Raw genomic sequence first — 16,124 nt, 5'->3', positions numbered from 1 at the left:
AAGAGCAAATCCAAATCAAGCGTCTTCATACATTGCATTCTACCATCTATGTTTCCAAGAACATACCCACGTTGCAAAAGAAAACAAACATAGGTCAGCAAATTGAATTTGCTGGTATGAGTAGACCAACAACATAAAAACAATTCCATACTTTAATTATCCAAACAAACACTTTATATATACCCATAACTTAACCATTCTCAGCTTGAAAAACAGGTAGTTCCGTCATTTCAACCGGCATAGTTTCTTCCAAAACAAGACATCAATTCTATTAACTCATGATAATAACTCATTTTAATAACTTAGTCATTGAATTAAATCTTACCGATATCCCCTTCTGTATAAGAGTAGGACAGCGTCCCTGCACAAAATATCATTAAGTCATACCCTACTGCAAAACAAAGTTAGGTTTCCCAAACCTTAACATTTAATTCGTACATCTACTTCTCTCACCATAACCATGAGAATATACAATCTGACATAATATATCACCCCACCGTATCAATTATATCACGTTAACAATATTTACATTCCTTCGTAAGAAATCATATGTATCATATCATAATACACAACCAATCATATCCAATAACTCGCTCTTACATAAAGCCAATATTTTTCTTTAAAACCACTCGTCTATTTATGAGAACGAGAAGAATCACAACCAGGGAGTACATTTATCCCTCGTGAGTATCAACTCATATAAACCACATAAACATTTCTCATAAGAAATCATATACATCATAATATATAAATATTCATATGCTATAACTCCATCACACGTAAAATCAATATTTTACTCTGCTTATTAATTATCTCATTGACTCCTTTATTAAAAGACACAGGCCAACCTTTAGTTCCTACTCCACGATTTACACTACACACATTTGCCAAATTACACATATCCGTGTGCCTCACTCACATCGAGTATCACTACAAGACATATGTCCCAAGCGGGGATATCGCCTCCAGGAAACATATTTTCATCTTGTAAACTCGTAACTTGTGAGTCATAGCCATCTCTGGGCTTCCCATACACACAATCACAAAGCCTCTTTTGGGCATAACAAAATATCAGGTCATTCATGGCACATTCAATGAATATCTTGGGTCATTCCCGCCACATTCAAGGAATACCCATCATAACACTAACAGGTCATTCATGGCACATTCAATGAATACCTTGGGTCATTTCCGCCACATTCAAGGAATACCCATCATAACAGTAACATGTCATTCATGGCACATTCAATGAATACCTTGGGTCATTCCCGCCACATTCAAGGAATACCCACCTACATTCTCGTATATTCAAGGAATACAGCCAACCCGTAAGGCGAATGCATTAGTTCCTCTCTAAGGCAGCTTTTCACATGATATCATTAGTCATAAACATTTCATTTCATTTCTTTTCATCAAAGAGGCGTGGAGAGATCTAAAGATGTGGGCGACACATTAAATTTTCACCAGACACTTTTACACCGGATTTTTAACACTCAAAAGTTCTCATTTATTATAATATTTTCATTACAAAACAAACATCGTCTCAAACAATAGAATCATTACTAAATATTCCAAACACAATAACTAATCAACTCACCTCATTATCAATTATATAAATCATAGATATCAAAAGGTTCAATCAGGAATAACGCATTAGTTAAATGTCTCGTGAATACATTTTTTTTTTTTTTTTTTTTGAAAAAGTTATGGGGTTAAGGCAGACCCCCACCGGTTTATATTGCAAAAGGGTAAACCTTACAAATCTCCCTAAGAGTTTGATCATTAAAAGAAGGTACACATAGACGCTTGAATCGTCGGCCAGGATTATAAGCCTAACACACCCGAGATCACTAGACATGCTACAATCGAACCCTAAGAAAATAGAGCTAAGAATCCTACTTCCTAGTCATGATTTCCTTTACAATCTTAGGATGATCTTTCCTAAGATGAGTCTGCGCTTTCTCATAGTTACAAAAGAAACCTTCTCAAGCACAACACACATAAGTGAGTCCCAAAGTGTCATCCCAAAACTCTTTTGTGCAGTCCTCAAGATATCTCATCTTTTTGTTCTTAGTTAACGACTTAACCTTCTTCATCATTGCAAGTGTAGGCTCTATTTCTCCTGAAGAACGCTCTTGGATCCTTTTGCTTCTTTTTGGCTTCACAGTAGTCCATTGATTCTCAGAAAGCGCTGCATACTTTGATGTGCTCTTAGGCAATGCAATCGTTGGAGCTCCTATATACGTATCCCCAAACAACTCAGATTCACTCTCTGAGAGATCGTCATCTACATCCTCATTTCCATCAACTAACCCTTCATACATGTTTATTTCTCTACTATTTGGGAGTTGGTTAGACAACCACATTTTACGTACACAATTAAGTACTAACATTGTACACATATAATTATCACAAAAACTAATATATAATATATATATAACATATATAACATAGTGTAGTGTAGTGGTTGCACTTTTGCTCAAACCTGCCTACGTATCCAAATCTTTCAAGATTGGAATCAAGCCTTCGTAGTTCTTATCAGCCACATAGTTAATGCTATAGTTTTTCCTATATTCATCCAAATGACATGTAACTTAATTATTTAGAAACTAGGGTATGTAGACATACTTTTTTTTATGTATAACTCAAAGTCCCAACCTCAGCCCATCTAAAAGAAAACTTAGGTTGAAAACGGTACAAATTCTAATTTCAGCAAATTGGATTTATGACGGACTATCTTCCAAATGGAACAACTCTTTCCATAGGTGTCCAAATACATTAAGGCTTTTTGTGTTGAAAAGCTAACACACAGAACTTACTTTTTTATGTTTTACAAAAATACTCAATCTCATTTTAAGTATACGAAAACTAGGTTAGAACATAGTGCACAGAAACTGATTTCTGACGCACTGTTTTCTGCCAGTCAAACTTCCAGACTTCATATCTACCTCCACAGACCTCGGAATATCATGAGGCCAATTGAGATAGAAAGAAGACTTATAAAACTAACCTTTTCATGTTTTACAAAAACTCTAACTCTCCCCCTAGCTTTATGCAATTTGTGATCAAATCCTATGCAGAAAACTATTTTCTGACGAATAGAATTTCTAACGCATATAATTGTTGAGGTCATATCTTTTCCGTCACTCATCCAAATTAAGTGAGGCTTACTGGGTCGGATAAACGACTCTCTAAGGTTTCATTAGGTTTTGGTTTCGCACAAATCTACAAAGTATAGTGTCATATACACTTCCTACAATGCAACATATTCAGAATATGTGCACAAACAGTTATCATATATTGAAGTCAGTTTTCATAAACATAAATACGAGTATAAACTTGGGTCAAAGTATGAGGTTGTACCTCTGTAAGTCTAGATTCTAATGGTTTTGGAATCAACACAAAAGAGTAAATGTTTTATTTTATATAGTTTTATTACTGCAGACTGCTCAGTTTCAGTCCCAGTTTTTGCTTCAGACTTCAACTTAAATTTTAGTATACAAAACGACTAGATATGAAATTTTACAAAACATGAAAGTTGTAGATATGCGTGTCAACAGTAGACAGGCATTGGATTCATATCAAAAAGATCAAAAACTGAATTTTCTACGATTAAATTACTAAGAACAGTTCTGAAATTCTACAAATCAAAACCCTATAACACGAATCCAATGACTTCACATCATTCAAAATAGTTGCAGGCCTATATAATACTACCAATCAATCAATAAACACATGATTTACTCACTACCATATACAAGTACTCCTGAACACAACAATACCTATATATCAAAGCTAAACTTTTGGTGCCAGTAACTCAATATACCGACAGTCTCTGATTAAACAAATAATTTCGATCTTAAAGTTCTATATCATTATAGAGAATTAAATACGCAACTAATCTAAACCATAGTAATAAATCAATTATATGAAAATAAGGTTTAGACTACTCACCTGAAATTGAATTTGCAAAAGAATATCCATATATGCTTCCTTTTCTCCAATCCCTTTTCTTCTTCTTCCCATTCTTTTTATTTCTTTCAATCAAAAACATTCTTTTTAATGGAGGCTAGGGTTTTGTTTTTAAATAATGAGATTTTTTTACAAAGCAAATTCGCAGGTCTTGTTTATTCAATGTTTTAAGTTTGTTTAAGTTAAATTATGGGCCTCAAATGGGTCTAAAAACTCCCAAGGTCCATACATATATCAATGGGTACATTTTAACAATGTTTTCAAGTCCAACAATGATTCTAAAATACCCACACAAGTTCTAACAAACAATTCATGTAAAAACAATTTTGAAAAATCAACAACAACCAAACAAATTCTAGAACAAGCTAGACTTCATAATATAATAGTTATTTTCAATTCAAATAATGTAATTTATGTTGTTTAAAAATTGGGGTTGTTATACATCTAGACACGCATGATCATGTCAGTCATAAGTTATACTACTAATCACTACAATACTTATTCTAGATTGAAATTGATTATATATTGGTCAAGTTTAAACTACGTTACCTTAAATATGTTTTGTGTTAGTTATTTATCTTTCTATCATATGCTCCCTCAGTTAGCAATTGTTTGATATACATGGTAGAAGAAGTGACTCCTTATTTTCAGCAAATTGAGGAAATTACCACCCAATTCAAGCAAGATTTTCTTTCTCTTAGGTGGACATTCTATCCCAGGTTACAAGGCATGGCCAACTTGGAAACTCTTGCACTACAAAATCCATATAGTTTATATAGTGCAACAAAAGGGGGTGTAAATCTTGCTCTGAAGCGTACAATATATATAATGGATAAACATGACGAAGAATCTCATCTACAACACCTCTTAAGGACTGTGGTATACCATAGGAGTTATGGCAATTAATGGTTTTGCATGCATGTTGTTCAACTTCAATGACCTCCAAAGAGTAGTTAACAAGGTCAAGCACTCGAGCCTTATAATTATGGAACTGTGGTATGATAATCATATGTACATAAGTTCGTCTTTTGTGAAAGTTTATAAACCCTTAACTCATTCTAAAAGTTTATCTTTTTGAGCTAGGTATTTACATAAGTAAGTGTCTAAATAATAAGATGTTTATATTCAATATATCCATTCCCATTAAAAACATTCTTAGCACATAGAATTTCACTTGCAATAATATTGCAAAAGTGGTGCGCAACAAAAACAAATTGATTCTCTTAGTTGATGGTTTTGCCTAAACAACAAATTAAAGACCCATGAAGTTCGCAAAATTTCTAAAACAGTTGCGGCGAAAACTATCTAAAAGATCACGTCCAGGTCAAAAATCTTATATAAATATATAAAATCTTTCAGGCCGAGCTGTTATGAAAAAATATGAGAGAAAAATGGAAATAGACCGAAAAAGTTAAGTTAAACTACATTTAAACCCAAAAAACCAATCGTAACAAACACTAAAAAAACCCTTTCTTCTCCCCTCACTTACCAAATTCAACTCCAGGAAAGAACTCTACCAAATTATCTCTACTCCAAACACACAAACTCATAGAAAAGCAAAGACATGTTGGTCACCGACGATTTGTAAATGCCCTTCATATATACTGGGGTTGTCGCTCAAGGTAATAACAACTATTTGAGTCAAACTCTAATGCTCAAATTTTTTCATGGGTGTCACTCAAGAGGTAATAACAACATTTGAGTCAAACTCTAATGCTCCAATTTTTTTCATTTTATGCACGTGGCAGATACTGACTTGTTGTTTTCTAATATACTACTAGCCAATTAGTCCGCCTTCGGCTAGACCTGCTACATTGATAGTTCACGATGAACAGTTTTTACTTTTATCATTCTATTAACAACTACAATACAACATTACCTACCATTACCTGCCATTAGTTGCATTACCTACCATTGGTAGAGTATTGACTGACCTTCCTCCTCATAAGCCAATGTGAATGAATCCTTAGCTTTTCAATAGATTAGCTGATAAATTGATTATCGGAGGGTGAGAGCGATTAAGGTTTTAATGGAGACAATGAAGGGTTTACAAATCAGACATCAGTGCGTATAATTAGTTTCAAGTAATGAAAAATAGCATTTGAAATCATTCGGGTCATAAATAAATGCATTTTAAGATTTTAATTCAATGTAACGAAATACAGATATATAAACCGTGAGAGTCAAATATAGAGTGGGGTGAGTGTTGTTCACTCCTTTGCACGTGAAAGCATGTGGAAATCTTAGTGAATAGTTGATGTATAGCTGTACAATAGTTGATGTATAGATGTACAGGTTCATCTGTGGTCATTATAGACTAAATCGTAAAGCTAAAAAAAATTTGTGTACAAAGTTATTGAGATAGAGTGCAGAGACAGAAGTCACAAAAGAACGCCTAAGAAAAGACTAATATCATTTACATATACAGAGTAAGTAAAGTTAGAGCCACTGAAGTTCCTTCTGTCTGGCAAGTTCTTTGTTGAAGTATTCAGTTGTAGATAGTGACAAAATGTCACAGTTGTCAGAGCAAGAAGAGATTTATATGAATGATTACATTGAAGAAGTTCCATTTGTAGATAGTTCTTGCATTTATACAATGTTGAGGTATACACATCAAAGTTATTCACAATCAAAGTATTGAAATGGAGAATTGCATTAACTTATGTATTTGATACAAAGAGCTCATTGAAGAGTCAAATAAGTCCAAAACTATATATAGCAGTGTTTTTATCTGACACATATAGATTGAAAATTAAACCAAACAAAACCAATTCAACTGATGCTAAAAATAGGACCGGTACATAACTTGAGTCATAACTGACTTCACGACAAACATTTAACATTTTGTATCAACTCCACGTTTTATGATCTAAGTTGGCATTGGATACAAAAACTGAATTGATGTACTTGGAATGAAGCTCTCCAATCAAGATAGGAAGGTAGCTCCATTCTTAGTAGCAAGTTGAGTGTATTCTTGACATGACAAACAAAATGTGTCCTAGCTTTGGCATATGGAGCATCTCTTGTTGCAAAGAGAAAAGCAGACAATCTATGAGTTTGTGTGAACGGGGAAAAAACAAAAAATGCATGGTCCTGTACTTGTACATCTCAATTAGCCTCTGAATTATGCATGCTCTTACTTGCTATCCTTTGTGAACTTAGAATATTCTGCCTCCGCTTCCACCAACATACAAACCCAATAACAATTAGCAAAATCGCAAAAAACACTCTGAATGCAACGCCTCTCTTAGCAGCAGTGGAAAGATGTGGACCACATGTAGGTAGTCCAGGTATACCATAAAGACCTGCATTAGTAGTAAAGGTATATATGCCCACAATAAGTATTATTATCAGCAAATCATCTAATTCAATGTTAATTATAAGCTTTTAAAGAGTCAATGTAGCATACTTGAAGTTAGCTATATGAAGAAGTCTTCCTCCAAGCACAGTGGGACTTTTCCAAATAATAACTTGCTATTGAGATTCCTGCAGAACGATAAAGTAGATTAGAAAGTGTTAACGTTTATGCATATCCGTGTACATAAGAAAGCAAACCTATGCAATTGATGTTGGCAATTCATATGTTGCGTACCTACATCCTTGCTATTGTTGTATATGAATGAGTTGGAAAACATGGTGAACATAACACAAAAGAATTCAGATATTAATTTCAAACGCTTATAAAGTTCGAAGTGCATGATATAGCAACATGCAACACAATGACAATGTTAAGAGAAACCAGTTGAATCTTGCAAGGCGCGAGCAATTATATGAAGTGTATGAATTAAAGACTTCTGTTGGGGGCCTGGAGTGGATTAATTAAATTATGTAATAATAGGTTTAGAAGACTTAACTAAAGGAATAAGGACCCAGAGGAACACAAATGAAAGACAATATGCATAACGGTCGGTATCGGCATAAACCGCATGACTATTTGGAGAATGCATGTGTTGGTCGAAGTTGTCTTTTGACTTTTTTCAAATTTGAAGTTATTTATCGGGTATCAACGACTTAAAAAGAGATACTAATCCTTTTCAAGAAATGGAAGCTAAATTGGTGAACATAACATGCTTTGCATGTCAAAGCATGTCTTGGGATGCATGATGTGTTTAAATAAGAAGATAGATATAGATCAAAAGAAGAAAAAGAGAAAGAATCAGGCTCATTTTAATATAGTCTGCGTGTCCTACACAATCAACATGTGCATAGTGTCGGTTAACGGTCTCATACTCCACATGGGACTGCAAAAGCACCATAAAATTTTATAAAGTGAGATATATTTCCAAAACAATGTATTGGCACCACTGAAGAAAATTTATGCTTCTACAAAACATATATGCATTACAATAACACGCAAAATTGTAATTCTTCTCTGCCTCTCTGCAGGAGCTTTGTCGATCTCACCAAAAGCGAGAGCCTTGGCTTTCCCCTCTTCTGCTAGCACCTGAGACAAAGCATGTAACAAATTCAGTCATTCAAAGTCTACTATGTTGCCTATGCATCAGTCATTGTGTACTAAATCAATCCATTATGCACTACACCCAAAGCTAAACTTACTTCAAAATGCCCATTTTTTCTTCAAAGTTTAATTACTAACCTTGAAGGCAATTCGTTTATTTGATGGGGTCAAGAGGCAACCTTCAATTTCTAATAAATAGTATTTGTAAAATGGATTATGGCAATTCATTTCTTTGATGGGTGAAGAGTGTTTTTCCTTTTTTTTAGGTGAAGGAAGAGGTGAAGGAAGTTGAGCATTTTTTTTTTAAGCTGGAGAGAAATAACGCGAACACGTGTAGAAAAACTACGCCATCAAGCCTCTTATATAATTGCAGACGAAGGGCACGAATGGCGGCTCATCAAGCCTCTTATATAAGTAGAATAGATAATGATATGATAACTCGCAATGAAGATCAAAAGAGAAGAACCAAAATCAGAAGAACAATTGCTCCAAAAAATCTGACCAAAATCAGACAAATTAAGTTAAGGTAATTAAGAACTCGGCTTATGGATACCAGCTATATGGGGGTGATTGTCTAATCCTACCCTTTCTTGGCATTCACTAATTGTATGGTAAAAAATCATTACTTAAACTCAGGCTACCAAACTTCATATATGTATATATCTCTTATTAAAAACTTTAACCACAATGTGATATTTGCAAGGATTCTAACTGATGCCTTAATGAAAGAAATCTAGTGGAACCATACCTGAGAAGATACCTTGAAGAAGTAAAACAAAACTGGACAACACAAAAACAATTTCAATTTATCAATATACGAATATTGCAGTACTATGACATAATACTAATACATTATGGTTTATATGACGTAAGCTATGGATTCTAAAAGTGTCTTTGAATTTTCTAAGAAAACACATTTTTTGGCAACGATTCCCTGCAAAAAAAACTTTCCCCTTGACTCAAATTTGTGCCATGAGCCAATGAGAGATGAGAAACCCCTCATCCCCCCTAAAGAAAATTTTCCATACCATCCAACATTCCATAAGGAAGATGGAACACACGATTTTCTCATGCCATACGCAGATTTCAGTCCTCAAACCAAAGATACTTCCTACTAATATCACAAATTTATTAATTCAACTCTAATTCATACCTTGGGGCAGTGGAGCAGGCTCTTCCTCAAGTGCCAAAGACCCAAAACCAATAATTTGGTTATTAATTTCCTGCACCAAACTGAACCAAATGCCATCACAAAAAAACCCCTAAATCCAAAAACAATAACCTCAATCAAAAACCCAATTTATCACCAATAAAAAATACCCATTGTTCACAGGTTGATTAGTGTGTAATACGTTTAATTTCACATCACTGTTTTAAATAGTTGATGTAGCTAAAAGACAATTTTGTTCATAGTTCGAGTAGGGTGCAATGTGTTCAATTTCAATTGAAAAGGTGAAAACCTTATGTTGAAGAATCAGTTTTGTTCAAAGAGAAGATGCATGGTTGGGGCGGTCGTTAGATCTAGGGGTATATATGGTATTCTGGTTTTTGGGCGGGGAGGTTATCGAGTTGAAGGGGTGAGAATATTAACACCCTTGTTTTTTTCAATCAACCATATGAATAATTTAACAGGAAGCAGAAAAAGGAGAACAGGGTAGTGGAAGTACCTTTCAAGAGCAAAACTTCCAAATGGCCCATCATTGAAATTGTTCCACAAAGATCGTTATTGAAAACATCTCTGCAACATTAAAATAGAATGATAATAAGTAACAAAATGCAGTCTTAAGTTCCTTCACCCATTTATATGTGATAAAAAAATTAAATATTTGACATACTCGTAAGTTCCTAATTCCTCGAAATAATCGACACTGCAAGATCCCCAAACCAAGTGATTCATCGAGATTGAGCTTCTCCGGAGCGGCAACAACCACGATTCATCGAGATAATAGGACTAACCACGATTCATCGAGATTTCTTATGCACTCTGTAACATCCAAATGATGTCTTTGCTTGCTGTAGTTCATCATTAAAACACATGAGCCAACTCAGAACAATGTTTGAACCCCCAAAAGAAAAACTCATAACAGTGAGGTGTAGGTGCCAATAATAATATGAAATAATTGCATAAGATATTAATGGTACTCATAAGAAATTAAAAGTTGCATATTAATTATAAGGGTACAACTAATAATACTTCCATAGTTTCTTGTTTGTTGTCCAGGAAATAATCCATGTTTCTGGTCTTCCATTCATCTTTCTTTCCAAAAGACTCCACCTTTTAGTGATAGATGCGTGGCAGAACCATTCATATTGCCGTTTTTCCTTGATCAACACATTAGTGTTTCGAGGTATTGCGTCTCACACCAATGAAAAACTACTAATTTTGGTTTCCTTGTTCAATACTACTTATTTTGGTTTGTATGGATATGCAAGAGCTATAGAGTGGCAATGGAATTGGAAATATAGTCTTGGTTACAGTATAAGTTACTTCTTGAGGTGACCTATCAAGAATCGTCATGTATATAGTATTAACAACAATATGAAAAATGTTTTAACTCAATGTTACATTTGTATATCATATTATTCTATGCACACATTACCAATTTGCAGACTATATATAACCTTCCTACACATAAATGAGAAAACAAAAACAAAGGACAACTAACATGAAAAGCCACATGTATGCAATAAGCGAAATAATACCTAAACAATAGTGCACGACATTGATCCTTCACATTTGAATAACTCTACAAAGGCACATCTTTAACTGGAAACAAAAAAATAAATCCTTAAATCAAATAAACCTTCTTTAATTAAGTACAAAATGGAACCTCCAAATAAGACCCCACAACACAATCAATGACCTATTCAAATATATAGAAAGCAATACAACCAAAACTTGTTTCCATGTATGAGTAGCAAGATCAAATGTAATGTATCAGTAGCATTATTTGCAGAAGTGGTATAATTTATCAAGGAGTCTAGGATAGCTAATGATATACTAAAGTTAACCAGAGTGATCTTTATTACATGTATGAGTGATAATTGCCCTATTACATGGATATGCACCACACACTATTCCCTGAATTTGAGAACACTAATAGATGGATATGCACCACAATATTCCCCTAAATTTGTGAACACTTCATTTCTTTTCCCATGGAACATAATGCCTAAAAGGGAAAACAACAAATAACTACTAAACACATGCCTAAAATAAGAAATAAGCATGGTGTTACACTTTCAGTTTCAACTTAGCATAGTGCTGATTAGGATGAAACCAAATAACCTTATGACAAAGTAAAACCAATCCGTCAAAAGGGATTACATACTTCTTGTATGACCCTTCAAAAATTATTGATCAACATGTATCAATTACTGACCAACACTAAGCTACTTAACTTGATCAGGCTTAGAGTGAAAGATCAGATGGTAAGAAAACCTTACTATCCATTGTAAAGGAATTCCCCTACCTAGACAGAAAACAAAGTAATTTTTAATCTAAGCTTTACAAATGAAAGATAAGAAGAAGAGTAAAGAGAATAAAATAAGTGGCCGATGAAGAAATCCACATATAATTCCTAGTGATTATACTACACATGATTTAGGTCCCTGTTGCAAGTATATATTCTCAGACATCACATTAAGAAATCATCTATTATAGATCTTCACTCCAAGGGATTAACTTTGTGATATTGTTGGCCGTAAAATATTTTTCCCAACTATAAGAGTTCATATGGACCTATTTAAGCTACTTAATGCTCCCTTGTCCAAGGTCAGTACCATAAACACATTATTAAATCGTTGTTTTTCCCCTGACATAAAATCTTAGCTAACGGGGAAAAAGCCCAACATAGAGAGCTTTCTAGCGTTAAACAATATTTTTAATATTTCTTATATCTAAACTTACCAATTACTATCCAATTTTCAGTAACCAAGCATGCTCCTAACTACAAAGTAAACTAAACCAAAGCTCAAACTATAACAACCTAGAAACAATTGAAAAAAGAAAAGAAAATGAGAAACTTACTCTTTGAGGTATTGTCCATTACTCCTTTTTTATGCCCGTTCATGAACTTTCAAGATTGAGCACAATTGTGAAACACCCCACTTACTCGTTGGCATGCTTATGCATAAACACTTGTCAGTTGAATCCCATAGAATAAACCATTGAAATAGTATTCAGTCACCACTGCCAGTTCGATGGCAATATTAAAATTATTATAAACATAAAAAAGGAAAATTGAATGCCCAAATCAAACATGAATGTTAAACATGTTAAGAGTAACTCACTTGCAACTATTCTCATACATTGGCAAGTACTATGGGTAGCAAGAAGGAAATGAGCATCAGCTATTATCACATGAAAAATCCTCGAGCAGTCAAACACTCCTAACAATTGAATAAGGAAGAAATTTAAGACAAACATATACCTTTCATGAATAAAAGATTCTAAGTGGATGTCTTTCAAGATTCACTAATAGTTCAAGTAAAATTTGCAAAAAAGATTATTACCTGCAGGTAGGTTTAAAAGCGTTATAGGAGGAAAACACCAAAACTTGTAACTTGAAAATGTAAAGTATTAAAAAAAAAATGTAAACTGACTTTGGTCGTAACTTGTAAGAGAGAATGGATACCTGAGACTTTTAATAGAAAACTCCATTTAGTAATATTCATCCTTTGCAAATCTAGTTTGTAATGCCTCTTTCGGTCGGTACTTGGATCAACCACCTAATGTTCAATTGAATTAAACAATTAATATACCCGTTCATAACATATAACAAACTGCAAGGAGGACAAAAATAAGATATGTTAATAAAATTATCAATGTCATGACATTCTTGATTAGCATCATATTATTAAGTTGAAGTCATAATGCACATTCTCTATACATAGGTCAATCAAGCTTTTTAGTCATTATTGTCATATCAAATCCAAAAAAAGGCATCAAAACTCAATGATCCAAACCAAAACAAACACAACAAACTAAAAAACCTTGTATCACACTACAAACCCAATACTAAACCATGCCGCATCACTTCACATTTTCACCAAAGCACAACTATGCATATCATACAACATTTCAAATATGTTTTTAGGTTGGAAATAAAAATATATTCTCAATGCAAATCGAAGGGCTATAGGAGCACACAACTGTACAATTTATTTTATATATATAGGATATATGAAACATAACAAAAAATACTACAATGGCTACAAATGAGTAGAGGAAATTAGTTAAATAGTGCACATATATAGCCATTGCATATACTAATATATGGTACTATAAATGTCTAAATCACATAGTTCTTGAGCAACAACATCAAAAACTCCCTTGACATGTCTGTGAATCAAACTTGGTATGGCAAAATCCTTAAGCACTTTTTCTTTCATCTTTCTTGGCAAGACATACTTCAAGGCAACAACTCCCCACCTAATACGAACAAAGAACCACCTTAGCTAAGGTCAGAAAAGAATATCAAGTGTTAATAGTTTCCATAACATTCCATATTGCTTTTAAGTTTGAGGTTGCAACAGCCAAACCATTGGACTTACTCTTATAGAACAGTAAAGAGTCTCACTTGAATAAATTGTAGTGTAAATTACAGTAAGAAAGACTCTTTGACAGAGTATTACTGTCCTTTTTTTTTTTTTTTTTGCTAAAGGTAATTGATTAATTATAAAAGAATAAGAGTTACATGGTACCAAAAGGAACAAAATAGAGAAAGAAATATAAATACATGGCTGCACTAGAATATGATTATCTAGTTAATAAATCGAAAATAGGTAGTATGGTGGTTCTCCAGATGAATCATGAAAGAGGGTCGAGAAATCCACCATATACTGTCTCCCTGTGTTAAAGCAGCCCCCTGTCTAGCACAGCTGTCAGCTCCCAAATTAGTCTCTCTCCATGTTGGAGTGACATTTATCCATGCCGCTTTTTCCTTCAGAGATTGCCATATTTCTTTAACTCTCCAATGTGTTGTGTTGTTATGGAAAGCGTGAACAACTGAAGAAGAATTGCATTCCACCCAAATATAGCGCCATCCCAATTCAATCGCCTGCTTAATGGCCTGCACAATTGCCATTGTTTCAGCCATGTAGTTTGTGGAGATACCCATTCCGCAAGCAGCAGCTCCCAGAAATTCTCCTTTGTAATTTCTGAATACATATCCCCATCCTGACCTTCCCGGATTTCCTTTCGAACAGCCGTCAGTGTTTATCTTGAGTATACCCATCAGTGTTTATCTTGAGTATTACTGTCCTAAAAGCATAGTAAAATGGGTTCAAACTTTCAACGTGTAATTGAAGGGATTGTTAATATAAGGACCGAAAAAGAAAAAGCCTTGGGTGGGGAAGATCGCAAGGTTGTCTTCCAACATCAACAGTTGCTTAGAAGCTCATATGGAAGACTATAACTCAAGGTATTTTCTGGCTATATGAACTCGAGGCATAAGCTTTATAAGCCTTGAGTGATTCATAGGCTCCATACTTGGAAATTGGTCTTAATACAATAGTATGATCTACTGTTGTCAACGACAAACTCACAACTCCACAAACTATCATTGAAAGATATCATATGAACTGCCATTGCCTCATATAGTGCACATTTCACAACAAAACATGAGAATTATACCATTATATATAGCCGCATAAAACTGTAGGATTAAGGTTCAAACATGTACTTATTGCATTTGACACCCCAATTGAGTTGGATTAAACTTCGAAATTTAGAATATTGACACAATGATGTGGTTAGGACAATGGTTTAGCTAACCTCATATGAACCACCAATCAGTATCAAAATAGAATAAAATCAAACAGTATATAGCAAGACAAAGTGACAAACCAAGCGGTTTTTTTTTTTGGAAGGAGCAAGGAACTATCTTAACAATGTCATAAGGTCATATGACTTTGATAGTCTAGGCTCTTCATTTGCTCTTTTAAAGAATAAAAAAATAATGTGATAAAACATATGCAAATCTATGTTTCTCGACAAATTCATCACTCATGGAAAAGAATAAGAATATATATAAGGTACAAAAATGTGTTTAATAAAAAATGAAGTAGGTGCGAAATAAAGAAAATATAAGGGGCTTCTTTAAAAGAAGAGTAATTTCACCTAGCTTCTGTTGGGTGTTATTTAAACTTTGTATTGTTAATGAAGGTGAGGAAACTTATAAGGGTTAACAAATACTTTTGTCACCAATTGGCATATGCTCTTACGGAGATGATAGAGAGTTGTATTGGGTTCTGCCTAAATGGTGATAATAGGTAGCTTGCAGTGTCTTCACTTAGAGATTAAAATCAACGTAAATAATTATTGTTCCTATTTCAATTCTCATCATAGCTTGTACTAATTAACATCTAGAACCTAAAGTGTGTGAATTCCATCTGTTTCACTGTTAAATAAGAAGCCAAAACTTCCATATAATCATCATAAACAAAGAAAAGAAAAGAAAAGTTATACCAACTGAATTAGCAAAGCATGAATTCCAATCTAAAGTGTTCAGATGCACCTAAACTTAATTTTACAGAGATCCATCTCTCATGACAATAACTCTCTCTAAAATAATTAACTTCCAACCACATATATACAGTAATTTAACTAAAACGATAAGAGCTACGCCCTTTTAAAATGCATTGAGCAATAAGAACTTCGCTAACATTAAATCCATCAAAATAAACAATG

The 16,124-nt window shown here is 33.8% G+C and overlaps 1 long non-coding RNA gene across 2 annotated transcripts; it reads right to left on the bottom strand.

The window, feature by feature from the left end:
* Positions 1–10,092: 10,092 nt before the first annotated feature.
* On the bottom strand, positions 10,093–12,479 carry LOC147495614 (uncharacterized). Of its 2 annotated transcripts, none has more exons than XR_015198318.1 (4): positions 12,462–12,479; positions 11,135–11,198; positions 10,267–10,435; positions 10,093–10,169 (listed from the first exon to the last, which is right to left on the bottom strand). It is a non-coding gene; the product is annotated as an uncharacterized LOC147495614 (long non-coding RNA). The 2 variants fall into 2 exon arrangements; XR_015198317.1 differs by having other exon boundaries at positions 10,267–10,415.
* Between the last annotated feature and the right edge of the window lie 3,645 nt (positions 12,480–16,124).

Source organism: Coptis chinensis, chromosome 6 (genome assembly GCF_015680905.1).
Source record: "Coptis chinensis isolate HL-2020 chromosome 6, ASM1568090v1, whole genome shotgun sequence".
Lineage (NCBI taxonomy): Eukaryota > Viridiplantae > Streptophyta > Magnoliopsida > Ranunculales > Ranunculaceae > Coptis > Coptis chinensis.
Note: the sequence above shows the minus strand (reverse complement) of the source record. Positions and strands in the feature narration are given on the sequence as shown.